Raw genomic sequence first — 11,599 nt, 5'->3', positions numbered from 1 at the left:
GGGGGTGTATTGTAAGTGTGTAAATAGTGAGGTATATATGTATTTATGTGTGTGTAATGTATATATTTATGTAATGTGTATATATAAACATGCATTTATGTATATAATGGGCATATACATATATATTTTTATATCTAATATGTATTTATATTGTATATATATATATATTATATATATATATATATAATGTGACGAACAAAAAACAAAACAAGCAGGTGCAGAGTATGTAGAATGCCGCTTCTGTTATAAGTTAATTGATTTCTTGATGAAATAAATACTAGTAGTATCAATAAATAAATTTCCACAGACCATACATAGTATCCCACAGAATGTGCATTGTATACAGTAAAAAAAATTATCTAAATATGTCATTTATATCTAAAAGCCGTAATAATATATTTAAAGAAATGTTAGAACAGTTGTTAATTAGTAAAAAAACAAAGAATTAAATATTCCACAATTAAATTATTCTAACTATAAAAGCTTTATTCGTTTCAGTAGACGATGGCCGGTATTTATAATCACCTTCAAACAGTGACGTAATGTTTCCGGCTGTTATGAAAATCCTCTAAATTTTTCTGCAAATATTTTATTACCCGTTCTGAGATCAATCCTTTATTGGGGGGAACAATTTTCCTATGCTTAATTAAAAGGGTTTTTTTCTCTGTTCTTTTGTTAACAAGATATTTAAATTCCTCAATTCAATATTTTACCATACAACCATGCAATAAATACCCTTCCCTAGTTTCTTTTTTATGTAAATATACCATCTTAATCGATAAAATAACGGGCATTTAGCAATAATGTTACAAAAACAGCGTTGCATTTATAAATATTTCGATTTTAAAATCAGTGCTGTGATTTTTTTTTTTTTTTTACGTTGAAAATATTTTCACGTAATTATTTTGAAATACTTAAAAGAAATGTTCACTATTTTAAAACTAGCATTTTTTATACATCCTGTTTCATATTTTCTGAATACAGAAGAGTATTTATAAACTGTATTGTTTTTTTTTTAACAATGCTAAATGTATTCAGTATATCATTTCGTCGTGATTGATAATCGACTATAATTCCAATCACACACAAATAGATGCAAGGATATAATGAATAATAAAAAGTAATTACTTAATGAAACGAAATATACGACGCCATGTTGGGATTTTTATTAATGAAAATTAAATTTTGTTATGTATTTATTGTATGTGTGTAAGCTAATAATAATAAATGTTCACATTTTTAAATATAATTTGATTCCAATCATTGAAAACCAATTCCCTCACGCTTTGCTTTTAAAAATATATATAAACGAGCATCAACAATCTTGCCCTGCTTTCATCAAACCTTTTTTTTTTTTTTACACAGGACTACAATATCTTAAATTAGACTCAATTCAGGCGAACTGAATTATCTTATTAAATATCCCGTATGAGATAAACTATTATTTAGATTACTTTCAGATGTAAAACACACCTTTCTCTAAATGTTTTAAAAACTTTAAATATAAAAGCCCACTTCGATCGAGAAATATATTTTATTTACGTATTTTCAAACATTGATATTTCTTCCGGGTTCAATCCTGTCACTTTACGGCTTCAATGAAAATATCGATCTCATTTAAATGGCCTTATAGTCAGTATTATTTGTTTATACCTTAGGTTCGTCTAAATTTCAAGTATTTTCTTAAAGAAGTATGAGTATGAAAAACTTGAAATAATTATAAGTGAGAGTCGAAACTGATAGCTAATTGTTTCATATGATTTTAACTTTAACCAGAACCATTAATCGATATATGGGGAATGTACTTGTGGTGGAAGGTTGAGAAGGACGGCATCGATAATCGGTTCATTAAAAAGGGACATTCTAAATGTATTGGTGTATCATGAGATGAGGAAATATCAAAGATTTTGAAAATAATCCTTCGTTGAGAGAGGAAAAGAATTTTAATTCACCTCGCATCACAATAATATAGCGTGCGTACTGCTTTATACAAATAAAGCATTACAATAATTATAATTATTGATTTTCTTACTTAGGCAGGCTCTGATTTACAGGAGTAAGGAAGAAAATTGTGCCATATTCATTTAATTTTCCTCAAATACATAAAATGAACTAACCCCAACAGGGAAACGAGAGGATTCGGTTCGCTTAGAACTTTACATCAAAGGTTGCTCACAATCTGTAAGGAAATCATTATTTATTTCTATTAGATAGAATGTGTCGTAAATCCATGCATGTAGAAATAAAATTAGAAGTGTAAGAAAAATAGTCATGATAATTATTTCTACAAGGCCTTAAAAATTTTTGGGGAAAAGGAGGCTAGTGGATTATATCGACCCCAGTGCGTAAGTGGTACTTATTTCATCGACTTTGAACTCAGAACGTAGCGGCAGACGAAGTACCTCTAAGCACTTCGCCCGGTGTGCTCACAATTCTGCCAACTCGCCCCCTTAAAATAGTCATGATAATCTTTTCTACTCTAGGCACAAGGCCGGAAATTTTGGGGGAGGTGACAGTCGATTAGATCGACCCCATGGCGTAACTGGTACTTAATTTATTGACCCCGAAAGGATGAAAGGCAAAGTCGACCTCGGCAGAATTTGAACTCAGAACGTAAAGACAGACGAAAACCGATAAGCGTGCTAACGTGTCTGTCAGCTCGCCGCCTTAAAATAGTCATGATAATGTCATATGAATTGTCCAGTCGGAACTGTGTAAAATATAATAGACAGGACAGAAAGCATCCCACTATAAATTTTTTTGATATTTAAAAAAAGATAATAATCCGGAAATTTACTATCAAATGCAAGCACACATTGAGAAACCCTACATTATTGAATCAGAAAATAGAGTAAATATGAAATGATTGATATTACACTAGCTAGAACTAAGAACATAGAATAAAGATCTCAGGTGAGATTATAAACATATGGTCACTAAAGTAGTTAGATGTAACACCAATAGAAGTAGATGTAGTTTCTAATAACCGAAACAAGGGTTAATCAAAATTAGGACGATGCCTGCATATTTTGAGCTGTCATTATTATCAATGAGTACCAAATGCTGAAAAGTTGAGCTCGAGAAATCTTTAAGATGGAATGGATTAAAAGCTATTTGGTTTAACTACCCAGGTTTAACAAATACCTTTCATGATAGAAGTTGTGTGCTGGGGTAATTTATATCTCATCTCCATGAAAATATAACTAAATTTTGATAGTTATAATCTATTCATATCGCAGCACATCTACGATGGTTAAAACGGAGCTTTTTTTTTTATTTTAAAAGCAAAATTTTTCAGCTACATGGACATTTTTTTTTATCCTCTTGTGCTTGAAAGTGTTTTGAATGTGAACCTTGAAAGAAACGGTCATTCCTATTTGATATGAAAGATTATGCCAAAGAAGTTTAGCAAACATCTAGCTCTATTGACAACGAAGTAATCTTTACTAAGCTGTATTTTGACTCATATTCCGCAATAATTACTGGTACTACAAGCCAGTAAGGGAAACTCAACATGTTCCTCTACCCTGTTAAATCATATTAAATCTCTTTCAAATAGTATCCTGTCATCTTTAAGAAAAGGAAGGGATCTTTTCGGTTTGAACGGCAGTTTTTTCTAGCGGTGTCATATGAAATTGTCACCCATAATTATGACGCTAGTCTCGATCTATTGCATTTCAATCTGTTTTAGGGTTAGAGGTGGGAGGAAGGGTATCTTTTTTTCTTCACAAATGTAAATAAACCCAATCTGTTTCTTAAACGAGGGACATATTCATACTGCACAGAATGTTTTCACCTTGATTGGTTGAAATTGCAGAAATTGAAGAAAAAACAACAAATATCTTACAAACTATAGAATTTTCTCAATAAAGCCAAGAGAAAAAGATGTTTTATAAACACATTCTACCAGTATACGAAGTTTCTAAGTGTTTAGTTACGTGGAAATTATTTTTAAAAAACTGCCGGTCAAACCGAAAAGATCCAAAGGAAGAACTCACTGTCAAAGCTGGAACGTCAGCGTCCAACATAAACCTACTTAATCAAGACTCACCTTAGGACCAAACAAGAAACAGTGGTTTATGAATCAACATTACATGGTGAAAATGTCTCAGCTGAAGATTTATAATTTTACTCTTAACAGGTTCAATCCCAGCTTTGTGCACCTACTCATTACACATGTACATTTTACAGAATACTTATATCTCTTTATTATTAGCTGTTCTATTACATGGCACCACACTCAGAATTTGAGTTTTCTAACTGCAAAGGCTACAGCTGCTTTTCTTTTAATGATTTTTCTATCTGAAGCTTGAAGTTTTGCACAATGAAAGACATTCTGAAATGTTGGAATACATTTAAAATTTTCAAAGTAACCAAATCAAGGGTCAGCCAAAGTACCACTCAAGAAGTAGATAAGTACACTACACTTAGATTTACATACACACATGTAACACACTTGAAAGAGCATTAGGTTTTTAAAAATACCAATACCAGTGTGTATAACATTAGTAATGTATATGCTAACATGGAATGGTACTGGCTGTAATATTTTGTCTCAGAACAACTTCTCAAAGAGACTTGTGTTCTAAGAAAGAAACACTGAGTTTCAATCAGAATACCAGAGGATCACCAGACTTTGGCATAGTGTCTATGGCTGGATGTCTTTACTAATGTCAATATTTTACGTGTACTGGGTGTCTTTTTTATGCCACCAGCACAAGTAATATTGCCATGCAACCTGCAAGACTACAAATCCTGAGTGGGAAGGGGGAACTTTATGCTAATGATCTTGTTCTCCTGGCTGAATGTATTGTAGAATTAGAAAAGAAATTCCAGGTGTGGAAACAAAGCCTGGAATCAAAAGGCTTCAGGGTTAATTCAGCAAATACTAAAGTTCTAGGAAGCAAGAAAACTGAAAAACTACTAATTCCTTCATGAAAATGGCCTTGCACAATATGTATAAAGGGTGTTGGTAGAAATTTCATACAGTGTACACAAACTATGGACACATAAGCAGTACAATTGAATCATATGAAGGTTAACAGAAAAAGTGGACTTTATATGTGGCATATGCTCAGGTGCAATGAACGCTAAGAATACACAGTAAGTAGATATCCTCAAATGGGCATAAAAGGCATCAGATGTAATGTGCACAAGGGAAGACTGCACTGGTATGAGCATGTGATGTATATAGATGAGGACAGCTGCATAAAGAAGTCTTGCAAGTTACTTAGTGACCTCACTGATGCTGGTTCCACAAAAAAAGCACTTATTACACTCTGTAAAATGGTTGGCATTAGGAAGGACATGTGGCCACAGAAACCATGCTAAAGTAGCTTGGTGAAATTCTTTGGTTTGCCAGCTCCTGTCAAACCATCCAACCCATACCAGTATGGAAAATGGATGCCTTCATAATGTGTGTGTGTATTGTAAAAGGGATTCATGATATCAAGGGGATTACTTCACTTAGCACTCATGTGAACTCCAGATTAACAAGGTGTTAGAAGGGGAAAACAATCCAGTTAATCCAAAGTATTCCACACAAACTGAAAAACCAGGAAATGTTCATCAGTCATAGAGTATAACATAAAACAAATAAAGGAATGAAGATATTTATTATCCAGTTACAATTGTTTCAATAATAAGTGGGATAATTAAATAACATACTGGAACATATATAAACAATAACTATGCAACTTCATATGATATTAAATGTTAAATGATTCATCCACCCTATCTACTATTGAAACAAGTGTAATTGGATAATAAGTGTAATACCAATATCTTCTTTCTTTTAATTGTTATACATAAAGCGAGCTGGTGCCATGTGAAAAGCACCTGTGCCAGTGTAATGTAATAGAGCACCCTTTATATTCTGTAAAGTGCTTGGTGTTTGGAAGGGCATCCAGCCATAGAAACCATACCAAAACAGACAACTGGAGCCTGTTGCAACCCTCCAGCTTGCCAGCCTGTCAAAACTGTCCAATCCATACCAGCATGGAAAATGGATGTTAAATGATGATGATGATGACAGCGACATGCAAACACATTATTATTATCATTTTCCATATTTCCTCTATGCATTGGATGGGCTGATATAGCCAGAGTTCTTATTCAGTACTACTGTTCTCTCAAATGGGTCAGAAATCACATCTTGCACATACATTTCATTTTGGCATGATTTTTTGGGGCCCGATATTCTTCCTAACACCAACCAGTTTACAGAGAGTACAGGACACATTGTAATTATGTAACCAGCCATAGAGAAGCTATCATGTCCTTGGTAAAGTTAAACTTTCGTCTCTAGGATGGCCTTAGGGCAAGTGGTGCTTAGGGCAAGTTGAATTTCAGCACCCTTATAAGTATAATGTATAAAACAATTAGTAAGGTGCATGCTATCATGTCATATTCTCTTGCAAGTGATGGCTATGTTTTTAGTTTTCCTTATAAGTTTAATGCTTAAAAAAATTTTCATTTGGAGGGAAAACGGCAAATATAGGAATGAAATGTTTATAACAATATATGAGTTAAAGAGAACAATTCAAGCACAGAACCTAAGCTTCAAATATTTTCATTAGTATGATTAGAGGTGAGAGAAAGACACAGCGCGTGTGTGTGTGTGAGAGAGAGAGAGAGAGAGAGAGAGAGCATAATTACATTAGTGTCAATAACACATTTTTGTCAGAAAGTTTGAGAAGATAGATGAGTGAGAGAAATTCCTAATAGTACAGTTGATCTTCTATAGGTATAATAGGCATAAAGTAATATTTAGAGATTGCTTTTATTCTATTGTATTTTTTAGTTTTATATTTTTCCATCAATATTTGGAAAATCCCTAAAAGCAGTGAGCTGACAGATTGTGAGCATGCTGGGCAAAATGCTTAGTAGCATTTCATCTGTCTTTATATTCTAAGTTCAAATTCTACCAAGGTTAACTTTGCCTTTCATCCTTTCAAGGTCATTAAAATAAGTACCAGCTGAGCACTGGGATCAATGTAATCAACACATTCCAATATTCCCCCAAATTGCTGACCTTGTGCCAATATTTGGAAGCTCCCCAAACACATGACATGGAGCCCTCTAGTATGTGGTGCTCTGGCAAACTGGTCAAATTGCTGGTACCTTCAACTGGCCCTGGGGGCCTGCCTGTTCTATGTTCTACTTTCCTTGCTATCTTAAAATGATCTACCGCAAAAGGTTTATAACCAAGCTTGAAAAAACATTTGCAGTAGAAGTGGATGGGGGATGGGAAGCACTCTGTCGGTTACGACGATGAGGGTTCCGGTTGATCCGAATCAACGGAACAGCCTGCTCGTGAAATTAACGTGTAAGTGGCTGAGCACTCCACAGACACGTGTACCCTTAACATAGTTCTCGAGGATATTCAGCGTGACACAGAGAGTGACAAGGCCGGCCCTTTGAAATACAGGTACAACAGAAACAGGAAGTAAGAGTGAGAGAATGTTGTGGTGAAAGAGTACAGCAGGGATCACCACCATCCCCTGCCGGAGCCTCGTGGGGCTTTAGGTATTTTCGCTCAATAAACACTCACAACGCCCGGTCTGGGAATCGAAACCGCGATCCTATGACCGCGAGTCCGCTGCCCTAACCACTGGGCCATTGCGCCTCCACTGCAGTAGAAGTAGAAAGACGATAGCTAGAGCTATTAAAAATTACTGAGTCAAGCAGTCCTCTGTTACAGGTATCAAAGTATTCTTTCTGCTCATACTAAAGCTGTTAGCACTGAGAAAGCCCTAAAGTTTCTTAACTTACTTAAGTACATAGGCAATAAAGTAAGGACATCTGTTGAAATTTTAGTGTAGCTGCAATCATAAATTCTTTGTTGGTAGTTCACACTAATAGGTAGACTGCATGTGAAGACAAACATGGCCACACTAATATTTCTTTAACTTTTCACATATTTTATTAACCCACATCATTTATATTAACATGTGTATACATATTTGATTTAATGGAACAATGTTCATGAAAAAACAAACATAATTGTTAGGAATCTTTTGTAATTCAAGATGCTAGATATTATTATTAAAGTAGTTCATAGTTATTGATGACAAAATGAGTAGAAAGAGTTAGAGCTACTATTTGTAAATAAAATGCGTACACAATGCTACATTACAGCTCAAAGCCAGTACTTTTGTTGAACATAATTCAAGCATGTTAAGTAAGAAAAAGTAAAAGCGGCTGAGTGGCCAACTCATTGACATAGCTCTATGTGAACAGCTGGGTAACTCTAGTCGGATGGTGAATTCACCAACATTTTATCACCATTAGTAAATTGAGAGGTTCGTTGGATCAATTTTTCGAGTCCAAATCGGGTGATTTCTACCAATGGGGTACTGAAAATCTTATTGAACAACAAGGGTGAATACATTATTGATTAATTACTAGTTATTTTTTATTAAACATTTAAAAAAATTTAAATTTAAAAAGGTGGCAGAAACTGAGTTGCCACAAAATAACTTTTTAAAACAATTATTTTTACTAGGTGTTTATTAAAGAGTTCTTTCCCTTGTATTATAATTATTATTATTATTGAGTGAGAGAGCAGTGCATTCCATCAAAGTGACACTGGGGTAAAATATACGAAGCCCAGTATACCCATCATGACTATCTGTCTGATAAGGGTACACCAGACACATGCATCACAACCATATGTGCGCGACATGGTGATCTCATATCAAGATAAACAGCACATGACCTCTCAGGTGGGGCCCCAGTTAGAATTTTCTTCTGGTTGAGTAGCCCATCCCGCTCAAAAGGTCCCTGAATAAGGATTGTTTAAGGATGTTGAACAAAACACCCTCTAAGAATTCCTTTCAACACACGGCTATGATGCACCCCCACTACTTCTGCTCATGATCAGAGATGCACATATCGTCAGCCACTAAGGGACATGCTCAACTGGTTAAGGTCAAACAACTGACAAACAAATCTGTGGTATAGATCAGAATATTTGCTGTAGCCCATCTTTTATACCAAGACAAAATAATGTACATGATAACACTTCCAATCAGTTAAGATCAGGAGCCATGATCATTATTATTATTATTATTGTTGTTGTTGTTGTTGTTGTTGTGACAAACGCTGTGCAGAGTTGCTTCCCTTGCACAATAAGTTGGTTAGAACTGAAAAAATAAGGAATTTCTCTATTGGGGAATCCTCTATTAGCAAGGCTTATATATATATATGGAGAAACATATATATATGGAGAAAATATATATATATATGGAGAAAATGGAGAAACATACTTAAATCAATCAAACATCAGATGATACCCAATCAATACTTTATTACACCATTACATAACAGTAAAGGCATTATACAAAATATATTGTACATATAATTAGACAAGGAAATAGAAATATACACACACACACACATATATATATAATCAATATAAGCAACACAATGTCAAGATATCCTGTTGCTTATTTTGATTTTATTCACCTTACTTTGAGCTGTACAGATAATACCGCACTGGCTTGGTGCTTCAACTTAAGTACCTAATCTCAATTATATATATATATATATTTATATACGTGTATGTGTGTATTTGTACATGTATATGTATGTGTATCTAGTATGTATGTTTATGTATATATATTTTTGTATAATATATATATATATATATATATATATATACATATGCATATATATTTATCAATACATATACATACATAAATACATACACACACATACATACACACATACACTCACACATACACACACACACACACACACATAGATATTCATACATACATATATATATGTGTGAACGTGGACGACTAAGATAGAGAATGTTAAATCCAGACTAGACTGCAACGGACCTCCTAAACTACATTCACAGAGTGGTTGGCGTTAGGAAGGGCATCCAGCTGCAGAAATACTGCCAGATCAGACTGGAGCCTGATGCAGCCTCCTGGCTTCCCAGACCCCGGTCAAACCGTCCAACCCATGCTAGCATGGAAAACGGACGTTAACCGATGATGATGATCATCATCATCATCATATACGAGGGACGTTCAATAAGTAATGCCTCTGACCCACTTGCAGTTGTTTGATCTAGCTGAAATTTTGCATGTGCAATCATTTATATCTCTATAGAGTAAGTGGCAAATTACAGCTCTGAATTAATTGTGGTTTTTGAACCGAGACAAGTGTGAAATGGAGCCTGTTGAGTGTCGAGCAGTGATCCGGTTTTTGTATTTGAAAGGACGCACACCACGGGAGACTTTTGATGAAATGAAAGTAACTTATGGTGATGATGCTCCATCATATGACCTTGTAAAACGCTGGCATCGTGAATTCAAACATGGTCGGAACTCTGTGGAAACAGCTCCCAGATCTGGTCGCCCCCTTCTGCCATTGATGAGGCATCTGTCCGTCAAGTTGAGGCTGCCATTTTGGAAGATCGACGCATAATTATTCGCCAAATAGCCCATGAGGTCAAGATAAGTACCGGGTCTGTGGAAACTATCATTCATGACCATTTGCATATGCAAAAGGTGTCTGCCAGATGGATTCCCAGGTTGCTCACGCCTTTCCAGAAGCAAGAACGCGTCGAGTGCTCGAGGGTGAATTTGGAGATGTGCCAAGAAGATGAGTCAAAATTTTTCAAAATACTGATTACACAGGATGAAACCTGGGTCTATCACGATGATCCAGAGATCAAAACCCAGTCAATGCAGTGGAAGCACCGTGACTCACCCCCTCCAAAGAAGGCAAGGGTGCAGCCCTCCGCTGGCAAGGTCATGCTCACAGTCTTCTGGGACCAGGACGGAGTAGTGATGACAGATTTCCTGGCAAAAGGTACCACAATTGCAGGAGCCTATTATGCTTCACTTTTGAGGAAATTAAGAGAAGTTATCAAAATCAAGAGGCGGGGCAAGATCAGCAAAGGCATCCTCCTCCTGCAGGACAACGCTCCGGTCCACAACTCGCTTGTCGCCAGATCAGAAGCACAGGCATATGGCTATGAACTCCTCCCCATCCCCCCTACTTTCCTGACCTTGCACCCTCTGATTTTCACCTCTTCCCAATCATGAAGTTGTTTTTGAAAGGAAAGCGTTTCCCAGATGATGCAGCCTTGATTTCTGAAGTCACGTTGAGGTTGGAGGACCAAGCTGGGTTCTAAAAAAACGGTCTCCAGAGCTGCATCAAACGATGGGAGAAATGCGTAACTCTGGGTGGTTCCTATGTAGAAAAAGACTAATAACTGTACCAAGTTTCGTTGCTCTACTGCTATGGGAAGTGGGTCAGGGGCATTACTTATTGAATGCCCCTCGTATATATATATATATATGTATCATCATCATCATATCATAATATATATATATATATATATATATATATATATTATATATATATTATATATATATACTAACAGTAATACCCATCGTTGATTGGGTAATTACTTTTACTGCTTCTTGGGAGCCACATTCAAAGTATTATTATATTGAAATATTTCATCCACCAAATCATCGACGGGATCAGTTGAATTACATATTGGAATAAGTGTAAGAAACTGTTCTTCATCAATTAGAACTCTCCCTTCATCAAGGTTCAAAAGCTGCTCTGC

The sequence above is a fragment of the Octopus sinensis genome, linkage group LG11 (genome assembly GCF_006345805.1).
Source record: "Octopus sinensis linkage group LG11, ASM634580v1, whole genome shotgun sequence".
In the NCBI taxonomy this organism is placed as follows: Eukaryota; Metazoa; Mollusca; class Cephalopoda; order Octopoda; family Octopodidae; genus Octopus; species Octopus sinensis.
The sequence above is the reverse complement of the archived record's forward strand: the minus strand, read 5'-3'. Positions refer to the sequence as shown.